Consider the following 20,796-nt stretch of genomic DNA (forward strand, 5'->3'; position numbering starts at 1 on the left):
TACCTGTTTCTCTGTCTACACCATTATTTGCCGCCCGCTCCATTTCCCTATGCACATTTACCAAATTACTACTTCGAATGTCTGTTAATTCACTACACAGTGGTGCTGATAAACTACGCTCGTCGTCACTATTATTTCCCAGTTTGACATTCCTTTGTAGAAAGCATCCCAAATACGACACGCTCAAACTTGAAAACATATGATTACACTGTGGAGCTCTTAATTTATGATTTACTGAAACGCCTAATGAAATGACGAGAAATATTTTATGTCTATACACCTGATTAGGACTACTGTCTTTATAGTAGAGAGATTTTTTACTACCTTATGAAATGCCATATGGCTAATGAATGATGTTTCATGCCTTCCTTTGTACATATTTTCATTTTTTTTTAATATCTAGTTCTAGCTGCACTGCAGCATTGGTTAAAATAGAATTTTGTAGATGTACTAATATAAATATTTTCTGTCTACAGATCCAGTAAATACTAATTTTGTAATACATTTCCCAAAAATGGCGGAGCACAAAGACATTTCCCTTCACAGGAATTGCATATGGAATTTTCTTTTCAACTACTTGGTAATTTTTTTTTTTGTAGAATAACTTCTTGTGGTGCACCACTTAAATTACATAGACATTAAGATGTGAATATACATTTCCCTTGTCTGCATTATTGTCTTTAGTGTAATGTTTTTTTCCGCTTGAGCTATGTCACATTTAGATATAAGTTATTTCGTTTGCTGCTGCTGTTTGGCAGGCAGAGTGTTACTGAATTTGACTTTGTGTTACTCTTCTAAGCCAGTTTACTACTGATTTATTTTTCTTGTTTGCTGCACATTGCCTTATATTAGTTGTAATATTGCAATTGCTTTGCTATTTCCTATAATGCTGCTTGCTTCGCAAATCTGCATTTTTTTCATTGCCGTTTGCGTTAATTGTTTTGTGCTGCTGCATTGCCTCATCCCTTAGTTTAGCATCTGAGCTCGGTAGATTTAAGTTAGCTTAAGAGGGGGTAGCCTATAAGAGAATGAGTTGCGATGAATTTGAAGAAATGCACTGAGAGGTTATACGAGAAAAATACAGAAAGCATGCTTGGATAGGATTTTTTTGGTGGAAGCAAAGGTTGAAATAAGACGAAAGATCTATGGAATGAAGTTTTGGGTTGGACTGCAGTACCAAATGTTACACTGAAAACGAACCCTGTCCTTTCCTTTTGTGTTATCCCACTATGAGTTTGGGTACCCTTGTGTATTTATGTTCTTCCTGTCTTTATATGTTTATCTGATAAGACTTATGTTGTAGAATTTTTCTAATACTCAGCTACATGAACTATGATGAGGACTACTGTTATCCTCAAATATAATTTGCATTAATAATATGTTATGTACTTTGTAAAGAAGTTTAGACAATATTTATTCTGTTTTGTTTTAATGCTCATGTGTGAAGTTGATGTTTCAAAAGTTATTCTGATCTTTTATGTAGGTACTTATAATTCCTGTAACAGTGATGTATATGTTTATTTCTATTGTTTTGTAAAGCCTGTACTATAAATGTTATCTGTATTGTTCTGTTCTTTAATGATGTATTTTGTACCTTTGTTATTGTATTCTTATGTTATAAAATTGTAATTGACAGCAGTTCATCAAATTATGTAACTTGTAAGTTACATTTCACTGCACACATTTCTGTTGGTCATAGTATATGGACAATATGTGAGAAGTAGGGACTGTTAGTGTTTGCACGTGTGTTAATAATTCTGCAAGGGACTGGATAACAGCATTGCTGATTCTAAGGACAATTCCAAAAAGTTTGTGAGTGCACAAGTGATGGTTATGGGCTTGCTATATTATCCGCAAGACTCTTCAATGGTGATTGTGCACCTGCACAGTCACAACAGATGGCTGCTGGCCATCTCTACAAGGACTACAGTGGGTCTGCATCTTTGATGACCCACTAATACCATTAATTCTACAAGGACTACAGTGGGTCTACACTTTTGCTGACTCACCAGTACCATTATTTCTACAAGGACTGCAGTGGGTCTGCACCTCCTCTGGTGGCCCACCTATACCACACTCTCTACCAAGACTATAGTGGGTCTACTCTGTGATGACCTACCTACCAATATTCTTCAAAACGTCGAATGACTCTGCTGTGGGTTTGCTCTGTTGTGACCCATTACCTGTCTGCATGTCAAGAGTCAGCACTGTCTTTCCGTTGGAAGGACAACACTACTTCTACAAGACTGCATGGAAATCCAGTACTTCCGTGTGCATTTTCATTTACTGCTCAGACTTTGTGCATAAAATGGTAATTAATACTGTGATGAATGATCAGGACTGTCTTTATGGGACTGTGAGAAAATTTTAGCTTTTGACCAACATTGTATCAATAAGTGTGTGCATTTGATATCATTGTTATTGTAATTACGAAAAATTTTATCAAATCATTATTGGCCACTGCCCAAAACAATTTGTAAAATTTTTTTGTGGGGAGCATGGGGGCTATGTAAGTAGGCTGTTTATGTTTTCTTATTGGCAACGTTACATAGCGTTCTGTATGAAAATCGCTGGCTGTGCTGTGTGCAGTCTGTGGCTAGTTTGCATTGTTGTCTGCCATTGTAGTGTTGGGCAGCGGCAGCTGGATGTGAACAGCGCGTAGCGTTGCGCAGTTGGAGGTGAGCCGCCAGCAGTGGTGGATGTGGGGAGAGAGATGGCGGAGTTTTGAAATTTGTAAAACTGGATGTCATGAACTACTATATATATTATGATGTTAAGGTAAATACATTGTTTGTTCTCTATTAACATCTTTCAATTGCTAACTATGCCTATCAGTAGTTAGTGCCTTCTGTAGTTTGAATCTTTTATTTAGCTGGCAGTAGTGGCGCTCGCTGTATTGCAGTAGCTTGAGTAACGAAGATTTTTGTGAGGTAAGTGATTTGTGAAAGGTACAGGTTAATGTTAGTCAGGGCCATTCCTTTGTAGGGATATCAGAAAGTCAGATTGCGTTGCGCTAAAAAAATATTGTGTGTCAGTTTATGCACAGTCATGTATAATTGTTGAAAGGGTTACGTTTCAAGATGTTTAAAATTGTAATTGTGCGTTTGGTCCATACGTAGGCAATGTGTTAGGATATGTAGAATGCAAAACCTCGGGTGAATACCCGGCCTGTAAGGGAGCGGTAAAAGGTGGATGGCAGGCGAGAGCGGGGAAATACACGCGGGCTCTGCACGGCACAACGGGCTCAGCAGTAGTAGATGGAGTTTGGCATTGGTCTGAGCATCACCTTCTGGAGCGAGGAGGCTCTCCTTGAAGACGTAGTTTCACTGAGCCTCGGGTATGCTGTTCCAACGGCCACACAGCGTGGCAATATTCCATAGGCACTAAATGGAAAAGTATTGCGACGCTAAGAAGAATTAAGGTGCCGATACGTCAAGAGCCATAGCTGTGGTTGTATGTGTGCTCTGTGCCTCGCCATCTCGCCGCCCGCCAACCGCCGCATCGATACAAGCAGGTTGAAACTTTTAGTACTGTATGCGTATGGACCATAGAGTGAACTGTTCAATAATAACTTAAATTTTACTAGAACTTTCCCCACATTTAATTATCCTCAGAACTAACCTAAGCAGGGTCCTTTCCAAATGTTGCGCAATCCGAGTGTCCCAAAATGAAAAATGTAATTTTGTGTTAATAATAATTACTTGCAGACCTAGTTATGTTAGAATGGTGTTTAAAGAACTGTTTTGTTAATGAACCAGTAAATGAATAACGAAGGTCTAACGAAGTTGAAAGGTAACTTTAATATTGATATAGTAATGAAGTTTAATTATTTCGAGACAGATATAAAGGTATTTAAACGAGAAGTAAATAAGATAAAAAGAGTAGTAACTCATATACTGGAAATCTTGAACGCATGATAATTTCAATAATCAATTTTTTTTATATATAGTGATCATAACAGTTTCAGGGTCCCCCCCTTTTTTTCATTTGAATTCTGAAGTGTTCCACATTGGTTTGACCAGCAAAAGTTAAAGTCAATATGTAAGTCAAAATGTATCAGTGTTTGATCTTTATCAAAATTGACATTTTGTGTGTGGCTCGAAAGTGCTATTTCTAGGGTAACCTATGCCCGATTTTAATCAGATCAATAGACAGTACGAAGCTTTGTAGTATACATTATAGTGTAGTGTTATGTATTCATGGTTTATCCATATCAGTACAAAACGTGAAACTATCAGTTCTATAGATTTTCTGGTTCTAAAATTCTACTATATTATGCAGTGTTACTACTTGTTGCTTTGCATGAATATACACGAAATTGTACAGGGAAGAAACTCAGTTAATGCCTAATTAGGCTGGCGACCGTATTATTATCAAATTGGTAGAATCTTCAGTGTTGCTTTTGGTCCATCCTGAGGTGTAGTTGCATTTTGAACTTACTTGACGGATCATTGTTATTACAGAGTGGGTGTAAGTCTGATTTGCCATCATTCAGGCACATGCGGTCAATATCTATACGAAAATCCTGTTTTGTAAGGTGAACCCCACTCACTTACCATAGTACAGGCTTTAATGAGTATTGTGTGCCCCACGTGCACGTTACAAACGCACGGCGCCACCGAGCTTCCATCGTGGAGAAGTACCTTTAAACAGAAGAGATCGGGCGAATGGTGCGGCCTTCCTGTCCTTCTGACCTAAACGCCATCGAGCACGTCTGGAATGCTCTCGATCGGCGTATCGCTGCACGTCTTCAAACCCCTACGCCACTTCAAGACCTCCGACAGGCACTGGTGCAAGAGTGGGAGGCTATATCCCAGTAGCTGCTCGACCAACTTATTTAGAGTATGCCAACCCGTTATGCGGCCTGTGTACGTGTGCATGGTGATAATAACCCATATTGATGTCGGGGTACATGCGCAGAAAACAGTGGCGTTTTGTAGCACATTTGTATCTGGACGGTTTTCTCAACTTATCAACAACATCATGGACTTACAGATTTGTGTCGTGTATGTTCCATATGTGTCTATGGTATTAGCGCCAGTTTTGTGTAGTGCCACGTTGTGTGGCACCAGATTCTGCAATTATCCTTAACTTATGAGCATGAGTGTAGTACAGACAGCAAGTGGGCGACATCATTTTGCTCTGTGGAGGTGATTAAATATTAATTGGCAGGAAGAAAGAGTATGATGCATGAAACAAATTTACGTTTGTGATGTAACTCGAGAAAGGAGTAACTAAAAGCTTTCTGAACCTCAAGCTATCAGAAAAAGGAGACAGCGATGTAATTTGCTTATTTAGGAAGCTGACAGGTACTGACACTTCTCTAAATCTGAAATACTCTCACCCTAAAAAGTGTAACTGGGTGCTTTTGGCAACCACTAATAAGATGACATTAACGCTTACAAGCGTCAAACAGACGCAGTGCAATATAATCAAATACGTAGCCAGGGCGTCGACGTCGTCGTGTCAGAATACTGCTTATGGCCGTCTGTCATGTTATCCATATTACGGGGTCCATCGTTAAATTTTTCTGTAGACCTAATTTTTAGTCGTACTGTAACAATTATTCTTCTTAGATTTTTTTTAACGGTCCTGATGCTGACGGAGCTCCTTGTAAATCATAGAGAGTGTTCGGAAATTGCCGTTAGAAAACTCTAGAACTTGCATAGGGGACTGAGTACTTAAGATGTTGAATAAGAACCCATGTCCGAGATGTACTGTTTCGCTTCTACAACGGTTTCCATTGATATTTGTAACGCTTCTACATCTGCTGAAGGAACGAGAACAGTCTGCGTTGCTTGTCCTAAGATACATTAAGATAGACAGGATGACGTGTACTAAGACAGACAGTCGCCTTATGTCTCTTGATGTCTGTCTTGCTGCGAGACCTATATAACAACTGCGCGCCTCTGAAAAAGTAAACACGGTTCGGTACACGTTTTCGGAATACACAGACACGCTCCTTTTGTATGGCGATGCTCGACGTAGTGGAACAGCTACTAGTCGGCGATGTCACGAACGTTTTCCGCAACTAGCGCGCCATACCATAAATTTTTTGCCCAATTTCCGAAGCGGCTCCGAGAAACAGGTATCTCCACCGTGAGGAGACAGGACTGTGATGCTCCGTAGCAACGCTGCACGCCCAAATTTGAAGAATAAGTACTGCTTCGCGTTGAAGAGAACTCGTCAACGAGTACTCGAACAACTTCCTGTGAAATGGGTGTTAGCCACAGTATCGTCTGGGACGTTCTGCGTGAGCAACAATTACATCCGTAGCGCTTACAAAGGGTACATGTAATGGATCCAGCCGATTTTCCACAATGCGTTGCCTACTGCACGCGGTTCCTGTATCGTTGCTTCTACAAACCAATGTTTCCTTTTCTAGCTCTGTTCACTGATGGATGTAAGTTCACTAGTGACTGTGCCCGGAATTTGCGAAACAGCCATGTCTGAACAGACGAAAATCCTCGTGCCACGCATGTTCAGGTATTTCAGCACCGATTTGGTATTAACGTGTGGGGAGGTGTTGTGGAGGGCCATGTAATTGGGCCATTCCTCCTTCCACTCAAGCTACATGTAACTCTTCCTGCATTCTTGGTCTTCCAACAAAACGTATTGGACTGGTCCTTGGAAGCTATGCTACTCAGTGTCCGTCAGGAAATGTGGCGTCAGCATGATTATGCGCCACCTTACTTCTTAAGTGCGGTTCGGAGACGTCTCAAGAGACGATGTGGCGAAAGATGGATAGACCGAGGCGGTCCAACCGCGTGGCCGCCGCGGCCCACGAATTTATCTCCTATGGAGTACTTCTTGTGGAATTGTAAGCAAAGTTTAATTTACGAGACTGCATAAGAGACAGATTAAGATCTGCCGGCACGAGTTCTGGCCGATGCACCGGAAACTGAAGAGACAGCAAGTGGGATGGACAATGTCTACCAGTACATACTTCGTGGGTGCGACGTCTGTGACAACGGTGGTGGTCGCTGCACTGAGTCGCTGTTGTAATGTATCAGTACTGTTCTGTACGTACAGTATGTTGGGTTCTTTTATATTGGAATAGCGTAAAACAAAATTTTTAAGTACTGATGCAAACAAAGTGCTTACCTGAAAAGTGAATGTTTCGTAATGTTTCCTTTCTAATAATTGTAATGTGTCGCGCCTAACTCACTTTCTAAACAGAAGTGGACGAGCCAAGCGTTTGAAAAGAAACTGTCGTAGAACGGAAATGGTAGTCTTTGGACACGGATTCCTGTTCAAAATATTATGTACTCACTCCCCTCTAAAAGTTATACAAATACACTCCTGGAAATTGAAATAAGAACACCGTGAATTCATTGTCCCACGAAGGGGAAACTTTATTGACACATTCCTGGGGTCAGATACATCACATGATCACACTGACAGAACCACAGGCACATAGACACAGGCAACAGAACATGCACAATGTCGGCACTAGTACAGTGTATATCCACCTTTCGCAGCAATGCAGGCTGCTATTCTCCCATGGAGACGATCGTAGACATGCTGGATGTAGTCCTGTGGAACGGCTTGCCATGCCATTTCCACCTGGCGCCTCAGTTGGACCAGCGTTCGTGCTGGACGTGCAGACCGCGTGAGACGACGCTTCATCCAGTCCCAAACATGCTCAATGGGGGACAGATCCGGAGATCTTGCTGGCCAGGGTAGTTGACTTACACCTTCTAGAGCACGTTGGGTGGCACAGGATACATGCGGACGTGCATTGTCCTGTTGGAACAGCAAGTTCCCGTGCCGGTCTAGGAATGGTAGAACGATGGGTTCGATGACGGTTTGGATGTACCGTGCACTATTCAGTGTCCCCTCGACGATCACCAGTGGTGTACGGCCAGTGTAGGAGATCGCTCCCCACACCATGATGCCGGGTGTTGGCCCTGTGTGCCTCGGTCGTATGCAGTCCTGATTGTGGCGCTCACCTGCACGGCGCCAAACACGCATACGACCATCATTGGCACCAAGGCAGAAGCGACTCTCATCGCTGAAGTCGACACGTCTCCATTCGTCGCTCCATTCACGCCTGTCGCGACACCACTGGAGGCGGGCTGCACGATGTTGGGGCGTGAGCGGAAGACGGCCTAACGGTGTGCGGGACCGTAGCCCAGCTTCATGGAGACGGTTGCGAATGGTCCTCGCCGATACCCCAGGAGCAACAGTGTCCCTAATTTGCTGGGAAGTGGCGGTGCGGTCCCCTACGGCACTGCGTAGGATCCTACGGTCTTGGCGTGCATCCGTGCGTCGCTGCGGTCCGGTCCCAGGTCGACGGGCACGTGCACCTTCCGCCGACCACTGGCGACAACATGTACTGTGGAGACCTCACGCCCCACGTGTTGAGCAATTCGGCGGTACGTCCACCCGGCCTCCCGCATGCCCACTATACGCCCTCGCTCAAAGTCCGTCAACTGCACATACGGTTCACGTCCACGCTGTCGCGGCATGCTACCAGTGTTAAAGACTGCGATGGAGCTCCGTATGCCACGGCAAACTGGCTGACACTGACGGCGGCGGTGCACAAATGCTGCGCAGCTAGCGCCATTCGACGGCCAACACCGCGGTTCCTGGTGTGTCCGCTGTGCCGTGCGTGTGATCATTGCTTGTACAGCCCTCTCGCAGTGTCCGGAGCAAGTATGGTGGGTCTGACACACCGGTGTCAATGTGTTCTTTTTTCCATTTCCAGGAGTGTATGTAACGGCAATTTACGAAACTCCTATACAGTATAATAAATTGCGTTCAGGACGGGCGGTTAATCGTAGAGTGGGTAGTGGATGGTCCAAGAAGTTGTTAGCCGGTTTGTAAGAGGTAAAAAACACAAAAATGTGACATAATGTAAGAATGCATTGGGAAACACATATGAGTAATAAGGAGGCGTAGTAGCTGAATACCGCATTACACGGAAAATTCGAGAGCAGATCTGTATCCACTTGAGGATGACAAATGGCTGATGATGATAAAATTGTCCATTTATATTGCTTCGAATCATGGAGTTCACAGTCGACCGCCGAGAATTTTAATCATGTGGAGCTGGGAAAAACGGGATTAGTTACCATCGTCGCTCATCCGTGCTAAACACATACTCAGATGGGATGAGCTGATTATTCTTTCAGAGCACAATTGTCTATTCAGATCTACCTCCTGTCTACGATTTTTCAAGTCACAGAGGCACAGAGCAGCAATCCAAATGTGATTACTCTGATACTTGGTGTAAGCTTTCAATTTATTTCTACAAAATCATAGACCAAATTCTACTTGTCCGTTTTGTTAGATGTCATTGAAGAAATGACGAGATGTAGTGAACTCTGACGTCTTCGTCAGAGGAAGACTAGGTAACGATTTGGCTACGTGTTGCAGTGTTCGGGTCACATAACTTTTTCCGCGCTGCTGAAGTGACAGACCCATGCACAGTGACTCATTTAGGGCAGACGTATTGATTCCGAGGCTTACGGCGTCGCACGGCAGACCAAGTTGACTGGCAGGGAATACACTATGTATTGCGGGGGCAGAAACCAATCCCATGCTCCTGACCTCTCTACAGTCTCCCTTTGAAAAGAATTTCTGGTTGAGCTGTCTGGAGAAAGATTCCCCGTAAATTCTACATGGCAATTAATTGGCAGCTTTATGCCGACTGTTTTTTTTTTTTTTCGGAATCCACCATAAACACAGTAATACAGTCGATGCGAAAATATTTCTTTTCCTAATTTAAGTCGAATATCCCTTTCAAGTAATATGTATATGGAATCACTGGAGTGTATCACAGGCGAGACATTCAGTTAACTCAAAATAAATACAAACGAAATTCCTAAAATACGTTAGCCATTACTTTTATAATTTACACAATATTATAAGGGTCGCAAGTTGTTTTATTAATCAATACGCCTTACAACATTTCTTTGCCATCTACGTCATCAGATTTGTATACAAGAAAAAGCATCAAAGGAACTAATAACAGCAAAATAGTACAATCTATTAGACTGATTAGAATAAGGCATAGCAAGAAGACCAGTATTTACATAATGTAGGATGAGAAAAATACAAGAGCTCAGATTAGTGCTAAAAAACATGTTGAGAACTGAACAAGTGTGTCACAAGTGTGTACTCCGAAAGGATCCTAACTGGTATACATTCTACCAGGTAGACCAGGAGAATTGCTTTTATTAAGTCATTTAAGTTGCTTCACTACTCCGAGGATATTTACGTCCACGTTACTCGTGTTGGCAGGTGCTCTTGATTCAAATTTTGGAATATTTACTTCGTCTTCTTTTGTGAAGGCATTTCGGAAGGCTGTGTCTAGTAACTAAGCTTTGGCAGGATTGTCTTCGGTGTTATCTCCACTGCTATCGTGCAGTGAAGGCACTGATTGTGTGTTGCTGCTAACGTACTTCACATACGACCAGAACCTCTTTGGACTTTCAGCCAATTTTTGAGACAAAGTTTCGTTGTGGAAACTATTACAAGTATCTCGCATTGAAATGCGCCTATATTTCGAACTTATGCAAAAGATTTTCTGTCTCATTTAAGTTTCTTCGTTGTCTCTGCAACAGTGTCGTGACCTACTTTGTGTACCAGGGAGGCTCAGCTTCGTCGTTCGTTAATTTATTTCGTATAAATATCTCAATTGTTGCCTACGGTATTTCACTGAATTCAACATAGATCTGGTCTACACTTACATTGGTAATTTGGAAGGAGTAGAGATTGTCCCTTAGGAAGGCGTCAAGTGAATTTTTATCTGCTTCTATGGTCAGGTATATTTTTCGTTCATTTTTGGAGGATTTGGGGGTGACAATATTCAATCTCGCAACGAAAACCTGTGTTCAGGAAACTCTCTATGAGGTTTGATGCTCAGGATTATTTGTTGCTAAGAGGTCAAATGTATTTTCACATCCGTTTACTATACGTGTGGGCTCATGAACTAACTGCTCTAAATAATTATCAGAGAATGCGTTTAAGCACAATTTCGGATGATGTTTTATGCGTACCTCCGCATGTATTTTTGCCAACATCTCGAGGATAAATTAAAGTCACCACCAACTATACGAGACTGGAATAGAAGGGAGAACCGATAGAGGTTCTCGAAGTACCCTCCGCCACACACCGTCGGATGACTTGGGGAGTATGGATGTAGAAGTAGATGTAGATGACTATAATTCCATGAGTTGGGCAAGTGTTTGAAATCAGACTCAAATTTTCTTTGAACCTTTCAGCAACTGTATCATCTGAGTTGGGAGGTCGTAAAAGGAACCAATTATTATTTTATTCCCGTTGCCAGCAATGACCTCTGCTCATACTCACTCACAACAAACCACAGTCGTATCACATAGAACGGGAATGATTGAAATGATTAGGAAGAGGTGTATGAAATAGGAAGGCAACTGTTGAAGAGCGGGGAACCCATTAAAAGTAAATGCAGCCATTGTGTTATCTTTGGATGGTACTTCTTGCAATCAATATTTTAGTCCCATATACATAAGTGTCATTACTTTACAAAAGGCTGTAATTGTAATCTTGACACGTAGTTACTGCTGTTTGCAACAGATGCATTTTTCATTCACTTATGTCGTATGGTATTATGTTTTGTGGTAACTCTTCCCATTCTAGAAGGATGCATTTGACTCAGAAACGGGCGGTTCGGGCAATAAGTGGTGTGAGTTCACGAACCTCTTGTCGACCTGTGTTCACGAGTCTGGGTATTTTGACATTGGCCTCTCAATATGTATATTACTTATTGTCGTTTTTTGTTACCAATATTAATTTATTCCCAAGAACAAGCAGCTTTAACTCGGTTAATAGTCAGCAGAAATCAAACCTCCATTTGAATCGGACTTCCTTAACTCTAGTGCTAAAAGGTGTGCATTATACTACTGCATCCATTTTCAATACGCTGCCAATCGAATTCAAAAATCTTAGAAGTAAAGCACGCGCTTTCAAATCTAAACTGAAGAGTTTCCTCATGGGTCACTCCTTCTGTTATGTCGAGGTGTTCCTTGAAAAATTAAGCTGATTTTTTTGTAATGCTGATAGCGTTTACTTAAACTTATGGACAGACTTTCTTTCAGGTTCATGAACATTTATTTTTATGTATTATTACTTTTATGTTGTAAGTTCATGTACTGGTACGTGCCATGACCTTGGAGATACGCTCATCAATTTGGTCCTACGGAACTTGACGTGTAAATAAAAATAAATAAATAAATAGAATGCAGAACATTGTACACTGCGGTTTTCCGCCTCCGTGCTTTTCACACAGAGCTGCGCTGAATGGCGTCCGGTACTGCAGCAGGAGTACGCCACCCCTCGGAGCCATGTTGTGGAGAGTCGCACGCGGCAGAAGCGGGCGGCACCGATGCTCACACGGTCGGTGCCTTTTCAGCTGACCTTTTCCAGGGCGGGCGTAACGAATTTGCTGCCGGCTGCCCGCCTGCCGGTCTGCCCGTGGCTCCCGCGACGACAGTCGACAGTCGCGGCACTAACGACCTGCCCGGAAACGGCTCCAGCTCCAGCGACAGCGACAGCTCTGGACTTCATTAAGGCTGCCCCAGCAGCCACCGCCTGTATCGTCTGCTCGAGGACTTCCAGGCGGCTCCAGGCACGCTCCGAAAAAGACTGTCACTGACCCCACGTGCGGCATGCAGCTACTGTACAGTCCAACACGTCTAACGAGCTCTTACCTGCAGACGGTGTAACTGATGTTGGATATCGAAAGCCGAGTACTAAATCTTGACTAACAGTACAGCGCCTTGTTCCAACAAAAAAAAAGAGTTATCCGAATCAGACAAAGAAAGAAGCGGGCCTTATTACTGGATACAATTGCAAGTCGAGAACAAAACCGAAGGATGCAGTAATGGTGTGATTTAACGAAATCATTTGGAAAAATGAATTGATTCAACCTACGTAAATATACTGAAGACAGTGTTCTCATTACATTTCGTAACGACTGTGGCGGCTCCCTTTCTTAAAACTGAAATGATGCCTGGATTCAGTTACATTTTATTCAATAATTCCTTCTTATTCAGACTGCTGCAGTTCTGTAATAATGTACTTTTGCTGGGCTGAATCATATAAATGGTCAATGAAAAAAAAGAAAAAAAGGATAATATAAATTACCAGTATCCTATTAAATTCACAACTGGTGTCACCCCAATTCATTTAGTTCAATCATGTTACACCATTTGAGGCGTAGCGCCGTATACCGATACTGCCTTGGAGGCGGTTAAGTGGGAGATGTGTCTCAGATCTGGATAGTGACAGATGGTGACGCGAGAGTGGACGCGCACGTAGTTTATGTATCAGCCGAAACACGACAGTATTGCATAGTGGACTGTGATTTAGTTCCAATTGTGCCCACTAGAGTGCACTAAAGTAATAGAATGTTTTTCATAAACAGTTCTAGTATTTTCATAAAGTGTTATTATGTCTTTTTGTGTATGTAAAATGCTATAAATGTGTTTTAGTACTATGAATGATGCGTGAGTTTGGTTTAAGGTTAATGTAAAGATAATTGTTTAACGAGTTATGTAGTGGGATTTAGTGTGGGAACATTTCGAAGAAGTATGGATGTGGACAAAGGAGATTTTTGTAGAATAGATTTGTAAAGTAAGTATATGGTAAAGGGAAAGTTAATTCAGGTATAAATAACAATAGTGAATAACTTTATGCATAAAAAAAAACTTCAGCGTATTAGATAATTACGTCGGTAAAAAGTTCAGTCGTTAGGTTTACTATTTTGCGATTGGTTATTGATGGAAAGCGCGGACTGACAAGGGAGAATGTTGTTTTGCTATTGGCTGTTGAGTAAACTGACCAGTGGTAAAGCAATATTCTTCGCGCGCCTTTCTGTGCTGGTAGAGAAGACTTAGAGTATTCTGGAGAGGAGTCGTAGCGTAGCCATGAAACAGTTCGGACGTGTGTAGTAGTAGTTCCGATGGAAATGATAAGTTGCCAGATCTAGCAGTATTTCATACATCAAAAATGTAGAAAAGTGACGGCATAATTATTCCGATAGGAGCGTAGAAATTTCGGAATTCTTAGGTGCATTTTGTGACGAGAAAAGACTGTGACTGCATTAGGCATCGACAGACTTAATATTTGTCGAGCATTCTCAATCAAAAACAATCCGTATTTTTGTAGCTATTACGTTTTCTGGAAATGCAACACCATAAACTTGCCAACGTGAGTGAAAGCGATTGTGAGTGACTATGTTAAGACTAGCACGGGACTGGCACTGATATTTGTTCACCTAAGTTTCCGAAAATTTTAATTAAGGACAACATTTCCAACCTATCATTTCGTGTGAAAACATTCTCCCGAAATGTAGATAAGTGACTTTAATTGCAACCTGGTTCACGTCGAAGTACAGTAGGTTTCACTCGGCTTCCCTACTGATGATCTGCTGAGACGATGTTCACAGGTAGGTGCAGGTACGTCGTAAAGGGACGGAAAGAACCGCGCCGCCGCACATTGAAGGCTCTAATAACAACCAAAGGCCTCCAAATAATGAAACAAAGAGCAAATATCTGTCTTAGATACACGCAGCAATTAACTCTGCTGTTCTGTTCACTTTTACTACACAAATGTACTGTTTACGTAGATGTGTCTCGACATTAAAATACTGCTGAAAGTTACAGCAAACACACATTTCCTCTACAGTTTTAGGCATCCTTATATTCTGTTTTGGTGTTGAAAATTATAATTTTAGTAATCAGAATCTTAGTTTTGAAAAATCCTGTAATAACACACAAAACTTCAATTCAGAAAGTGTCTTACTTTAGTATTAGCACAGGGTAAATTAGAAACAAAACTCTGACACTGTTTAATAAGGTGTTCTCATAAAGCATTAAATTATTTCCCTTTAGTTCCTTTTGTTATTTTACTTTCTTGTTACTTTACCTCTTGCAATTTGGACATACGTAGTCACACGAATATCGACAAAATAAATGAATATTAAACAAAAGTTTCCAGTACAGATAATTATTAATGTTTGGACACAAGTTGGTAACTTGTGTTTTGTAAACATGTTTATCACATTTTCAACACAATATCTTAACTTATCTTAGAAGAAAGATTAAGGAAAGGCAAACCTACATTTCTAGCATTTGTAGACTTAGAGAAAGCTTTTGATAATGTTGACTGGAATACTCTCTTTCAAATTCTAAAGGTGGCAGGGTTAAAATACAGGGAGCGAAAGGCTATTTACAATTTGTGCAGAAACCAGATGGCAGTTATAAGAGTCGAGGGGCACGAAAGGGAAGCAGCGATTGGGAAGGGAGTGAGACTGGGTTGTAGCCTCTCCCCAATGTTATTCAATCTGTATATTGAGCAAGCAGTAAAGGAAACAAAAGAAAAATTCGGAGTAGGTATTAAAATCCATGGAGAAGAAATAAAAACTTTGAGGTTCGCCGATGACATTGTTATTCTGTCAGAGACAGCAGAGGACTTGGAAGAGCAGTTGAACGGAATGGACAGTGTCTTGAAGGGAGGATATAAGATGAACATCAACAAAAGCAAAACGAGGATAATGGAATGTAGTCGAATTAAGTCGGGTGATGTTGATGGTATTAGATTAGGAAATGAGACACTTAAAGTAGTAAAGGAGTTTTGCTATTTGGGGAGCAAAATAACTGATGATGGTCGAAGTAGAGAGGATATAAAATGTAGACTGGCAATGGCAAGGAAAGCGTTTCTGAAGAGGAGAAATTTGTTAACATCGAGTATAGATTTAAGTGTCAGGAAGTCATTTCTGAAAGTATTTGTAGGGAGTGTAGCCATGTATGGAAGTGAAACCTGGACGGTAAATAGTTTGGACAAGAAGAGTATAGAAGCTTTCGAAATGTGGTGCTACAGAAGAATGCTGAAGATTAGATGGGTAGATCACATAACTAATGAGGAAGTATTGAATAGGATTGGGGAGAAGAGAAGTTTGTGGCACAACTTGACCAGAAGAAGGGATCGGCTGGTAGGACATGTTCTGAGGCATCAAGGGATCACCAATTTAGTATTTTAGGGCAGCGTGGAGGGTAAAAATCGTAGGGAGAGACCAAGAGATGAATATACTAAGCAGATTCAGAAGGATGTAGGTTGCAGTAGGTACTGGGAGATGAAGAAGCTTGCACAGGATAGAGTAGCATGGAGAGCTGCATCAAACCAGTCTCGGGACTGAAGACCACAACAACACAACAACAACATGTTTCTTTAATCGTCACTGCTTGCCGGAAAGAACTTAAAGAATGCCTGTTTAGAATGTTTCCTTATTCTTATTGATTCCGACATACTTGACACACCGTCAGAGGATTTGATACTCCGAACCACTCTCAAAGAATTTTCTATTCTTAAAATTGTGGAAAATGTGCTCTTGATACAATAAGGTCTCTTAGTTACTTTTCAAGTACCTCCAAGTATATTCGCCTTCTCATCAATTTCCTTGCATTCGAATTAGGATCGACCTATGTCCACAACAGCCAACGCCCTTGCCGCAATGGTAACACCGGTTCCCGTCAGATCACGGAAGTTAAGCGCTGTCGGGCTTGACTAGCGTTTTTATGGGTGACCATTCGTGTCTGCCGAGCGCTGTTGGCAGCCTGGCGGCACTCAGCCATTGCGAGGCTACTTGACTGAGATGTAGAGGCTGCGATTACGAAAACTGGCCACAGCCGGAAGAGCAGTGTGCTGGTCACGTGCCCCTCCATATCCGCATCCAATGTCGCCTATCGCCTGAGGGTAAGAGGGCGGTCAGTCGGTATCTTTGGTCCTTACGAGGCCTGTTCGCATGGAGTTACAGTCCACGATTCGCAACTGAACATTATAACCAGTAAGATCGAGGATATTGTAGAAACCTGTCATTGATCGCCTATTTGTTTTTCGTTTGCGTATATACAGGGTGTGTCAAAAATGACCGGTATATTTGAAACGGCAATAAATACTAAAGGAGCAGCGATAGAAATACACCGTTTGTTGCAATATGCTTGGGACAACAGTACATTTTCAGGCAGACAAACTTTCGAAATTACAGTAGTTACAATTTTCCACAACAGATGGCGCTGCGGTCTGGGAAACTCTATAGTACGATATTTTCCACATATCCACCATGCGTAGCAATAATATGGCGTAGTCTCTGAATGAAATTACCCGAAATCTTTGACAACGTGTCTGGCGGAATGGCTTCACATGCAGATGAGATGTACTGCTTCAGCTGTTCAATTGTTTCTGGATTCTGGCGGTACACCTGGTCTTTCAAGTGTCCCCACACAAAGAAGTCACAGGGGTTCATGGCTGGCGAATAGCGAGGACAATCCACGCCGCCTCTTGTATGTTTCGGATAGCCCAAAGCAATCACACGATCATCGAAATATTCATTCAGGAAATTAAAGACGTCGGCCGTGCTATGTGGCCGAGCACCATCTTGCATAAACCACGAGGTGTTCGCAGTGTCGTCTAAGGCAGTTTGTACCGCCACAGATTCACGAAGAATGTCCTGAGAGCGTGATGCAGTAATCGTTTCGGATCTGAAAGATGGGCCAATTATTCCTTTGGAAGAAATGGAGGCCCAGACCAGTACTTTTTGAGGATGCAGGGACGATGGGACTGCAACATGGGGCTTTTCGGTTCCCTATATGCGCCAGTTCTGTTTATTGACGAAGCCGTCCAGGTACAAATAAGCTTCGTCAGTAAACCAAATGCTGCCCACATGCATATCGCCGTCATCAATCCTGTGCACTATATCGTTAGCGAATGTCTCTCGTGCAGCAATGGTAGCGGCGCTGAGGGGTTTCCGCGTTTGAATTTTGTATGGATAGAGGTGTAAACTCTGGCGCATGAGAGGATACGTGGACGTTGGCGTCATTTGGACCGCAGCTGCAACACGGCGAACGGAAACCCGAGGCCGCTGTTGGACCACCTGCTGCACTAGCTGCATGTTGCCCTCTGTGGTTGCCGTACGTGGTCGCCCTACCTTTCCAGCACGTTCATCCGTCACGTTCCCAGTCCGTTGAAATTTTTCAAACAGATCCTTTATTGTATCGCTTTTCGGTCCTTTGGTTGCATTAAACCTCCGTTGAAAACTTCGTCTTGTTGCAACAACACTGTGTTATAGGCGGTGGAATTCCAACATCAGAAAAATCCTCTATTCTAAGGAATAAACCATGTTGTCTACAGCACACTTGCACGTTGTGAACAGCACACGCTTACAGCAGAAAGACGACGTACAGAATGGCGCACCCACAGACTGCGTTGTCTTCTATATCTTTCACATCACTTGCAGCGCCATCTGTTGTTGAAAATTGTAACTACTGTAATTTCGAAAGTTTGTCCGCCTGAAAATGTACTGTTGTCCCAAGCATATTGCAACAAACGGTGTATTTCTATCGCTGCTCGTTTAGTTTTATTGCCGTTTCAAATATACCGGTCATTTTTGAAACACCCTGTATGTACCTGTTAACTGATTATGTTTACAGCCTTATTTGTTGAATAAGAATCCAGAATCGTTTCTCAGTTCTTATGAACCCTGTTCCTAATTTCATCGTTAAGGTGGAGTCTGTTTATTAGTACAACATTCTTATTTCTCTTACAATAGATGTGATTAGTGTCATTTGTCAAGCAAAATGAAGAACTATGAGCCTTCTCAGTTTTCGTAATTTGCTGAATCTCTTGTTATTTATTCATGTAGTTCCCAAAATCACTAATTTCCTTTCCAGGAGCAGCTGCTTCAAATTATAAAAAGCTTGTCACATGTAACAGTCTGACCTTTCAACCGGGAAGTCAGATCAGACAACAGATTTTTTTTCTGTTTGTCATTACGCTGTACTTCGCTATAAGTTTGGGCATTCAGTATGTCAGAAGATTTAATGTCACAAAGTGTCCATAGTTCGCCCAATATTTTTCTGATTTACTTGAGATACACCGTTTGAATGGGCGCCGACAGCTAAATGGTACAGTCTGCTCGTCGACAGTAACATTTTCTCGTGGAATACATAGATTAGCAAGTTTATCAGTATGCCATCTTTCATCTCTAGTGGGTTTATTATCAAATCGTATGACACTCGATAGCATACAGAATCTTTTATTGCTTATGGTTGCTTCAAATAACTTCTGGCCAGTATGCTCATCCCATAAACCGTTGTAGATTCGCCATGTGATCCATATACAATTGCAAGAAATAAGAATCGTAAGTAAGCGTCTAAAACAGAATGTTTTCCCCCTGTTGAGCATTAAATCGGTGCCCCTCGGCATTTATTGTCTCCATTTCTTTATTATGAAGTGCTGTATAAAATGAGCAAACCAAAGACTGCGATTCATTGTCAGAACACTTAGAAGGTGCAACAGGTCTATCCCAAGAGACAGCTTACACTACGCTTGTAAGCCCTATTCTGGAGTTCTGCTGTGCGGTGTGGGATCCGCATCAGGTGGGTGTGACGGATGACATCCAAAAAGTACAAAGAAGGGCAGCTCGTTTAGTATTATCGCGAAATAGGGAAGATAGTGTCTTAGACATGATACGTGAACTGGAGTGGCAATCATTAAAACAAAGGCGTTTTTCGTTGTCATGGGACCTTCTCATGAAACTCCAATCACCAGTTTTCTCCTTTGATTGCGAAAACATTCTGTTGGCACCATCCTTAATAGGGAGGAATGTTCATCACGATAAAATAAGAGTAATCAGAGCTCGTACTGAAAAATTTAAGTGCTGGTTTTTCCCGCGTGCCGTTCGAGAGTGGAACGACAGAGAGACAGCATGAAGATGGTTCATTGAACCCTCTGCCAGGCACTTTATTGTGAATAGCAGAGTAATCACACAGATTTAGATGGAGATGTAGTTGAAATGAAGATTTAACGTCATTTATTCTGTTGGCTGCATACCTGGTCACATCTCATGTTCTTTTGATGTCTTTCGAAGCTAACAGGTGGGTGCGTTGTGCTGATGGGTGTATCTGTCATTCTGCATTTTGGTTCTAGAGAGAGAATACTGTCCACTGTCTTTTTTTTGTACAGGATGTGGAGTGTCTATGCTTTCATATGAACACTTTTTTTCTGATCCGTTCCTGATAAGATCATCAAACTCGGAAAGTATTCCTTGATCTTGTGGGTTAACGAGCATTGCGCTCTCACCTATATTGCCGAAAGAGTCAGACTACGGGAGCTGTGAAACGAATCCTGTCGTCCAGGACAGCGTGCCACAAAGGGCGCAAATTCATCACGAGAAGGGGAAATTCACAGGCGTCTATTGTCTGTTGAGGCCTAAGCACTGTAGTGTGTGAGTGAAACAGACGAGAACCTACGTCATAGGGAAACCCGGTAGAAGCCTTTTGTGGCCAAGGAGACATAGCAGTGTTAAATATGGCTGACCTAAGATCGGTCATAAAGGGAAACATTTATGAAAACTACTTAATTCTGTAGTAGTGCAGGGGATAATGCCAAGTAATTTTAATGTCATCCTCCATAAGTTTTCATAGTGATCCCAATAAAACTGGAATATTGATCATATCTATAATAATTTTGGATTTACTGTTAAAATGAAATTAACGAGTTTTGTCACAAAGACCCGAATGCTAAAATCTGAACGCTTTGGTCGATCTCAACGATCGACATTTCATATAGAAGCGCATCATTAAAATGAAAAACATTGTAAATATAAACTCTGTAACTTTATTTGTTTAAAAGATGTAGTAAGTTTAAATTATCATTATTTACAGTTAAGCATCAGATCATGATTTCCTCCATCTAAAACACACTGAACGATGACAGCATGACACCTTATTGAATCATTTGGAAATAGAATAT

This window comes from Schistocerca cancellata, chromosome 1 (genome assembly GCF_023864275.1).
Source record: "Schistocerca cancellata isolate TAMUIC-IGC-003103 chromosome 1, iqSchCanc2.1, whole genome shotgun sequence".
NCBI classification, from domain to species: Eukaryota; Metazoa; Arthropoda; class Insecta; order Orthoptera; family Acrididae; genus Schistocerca; species Schistocerca cancellata.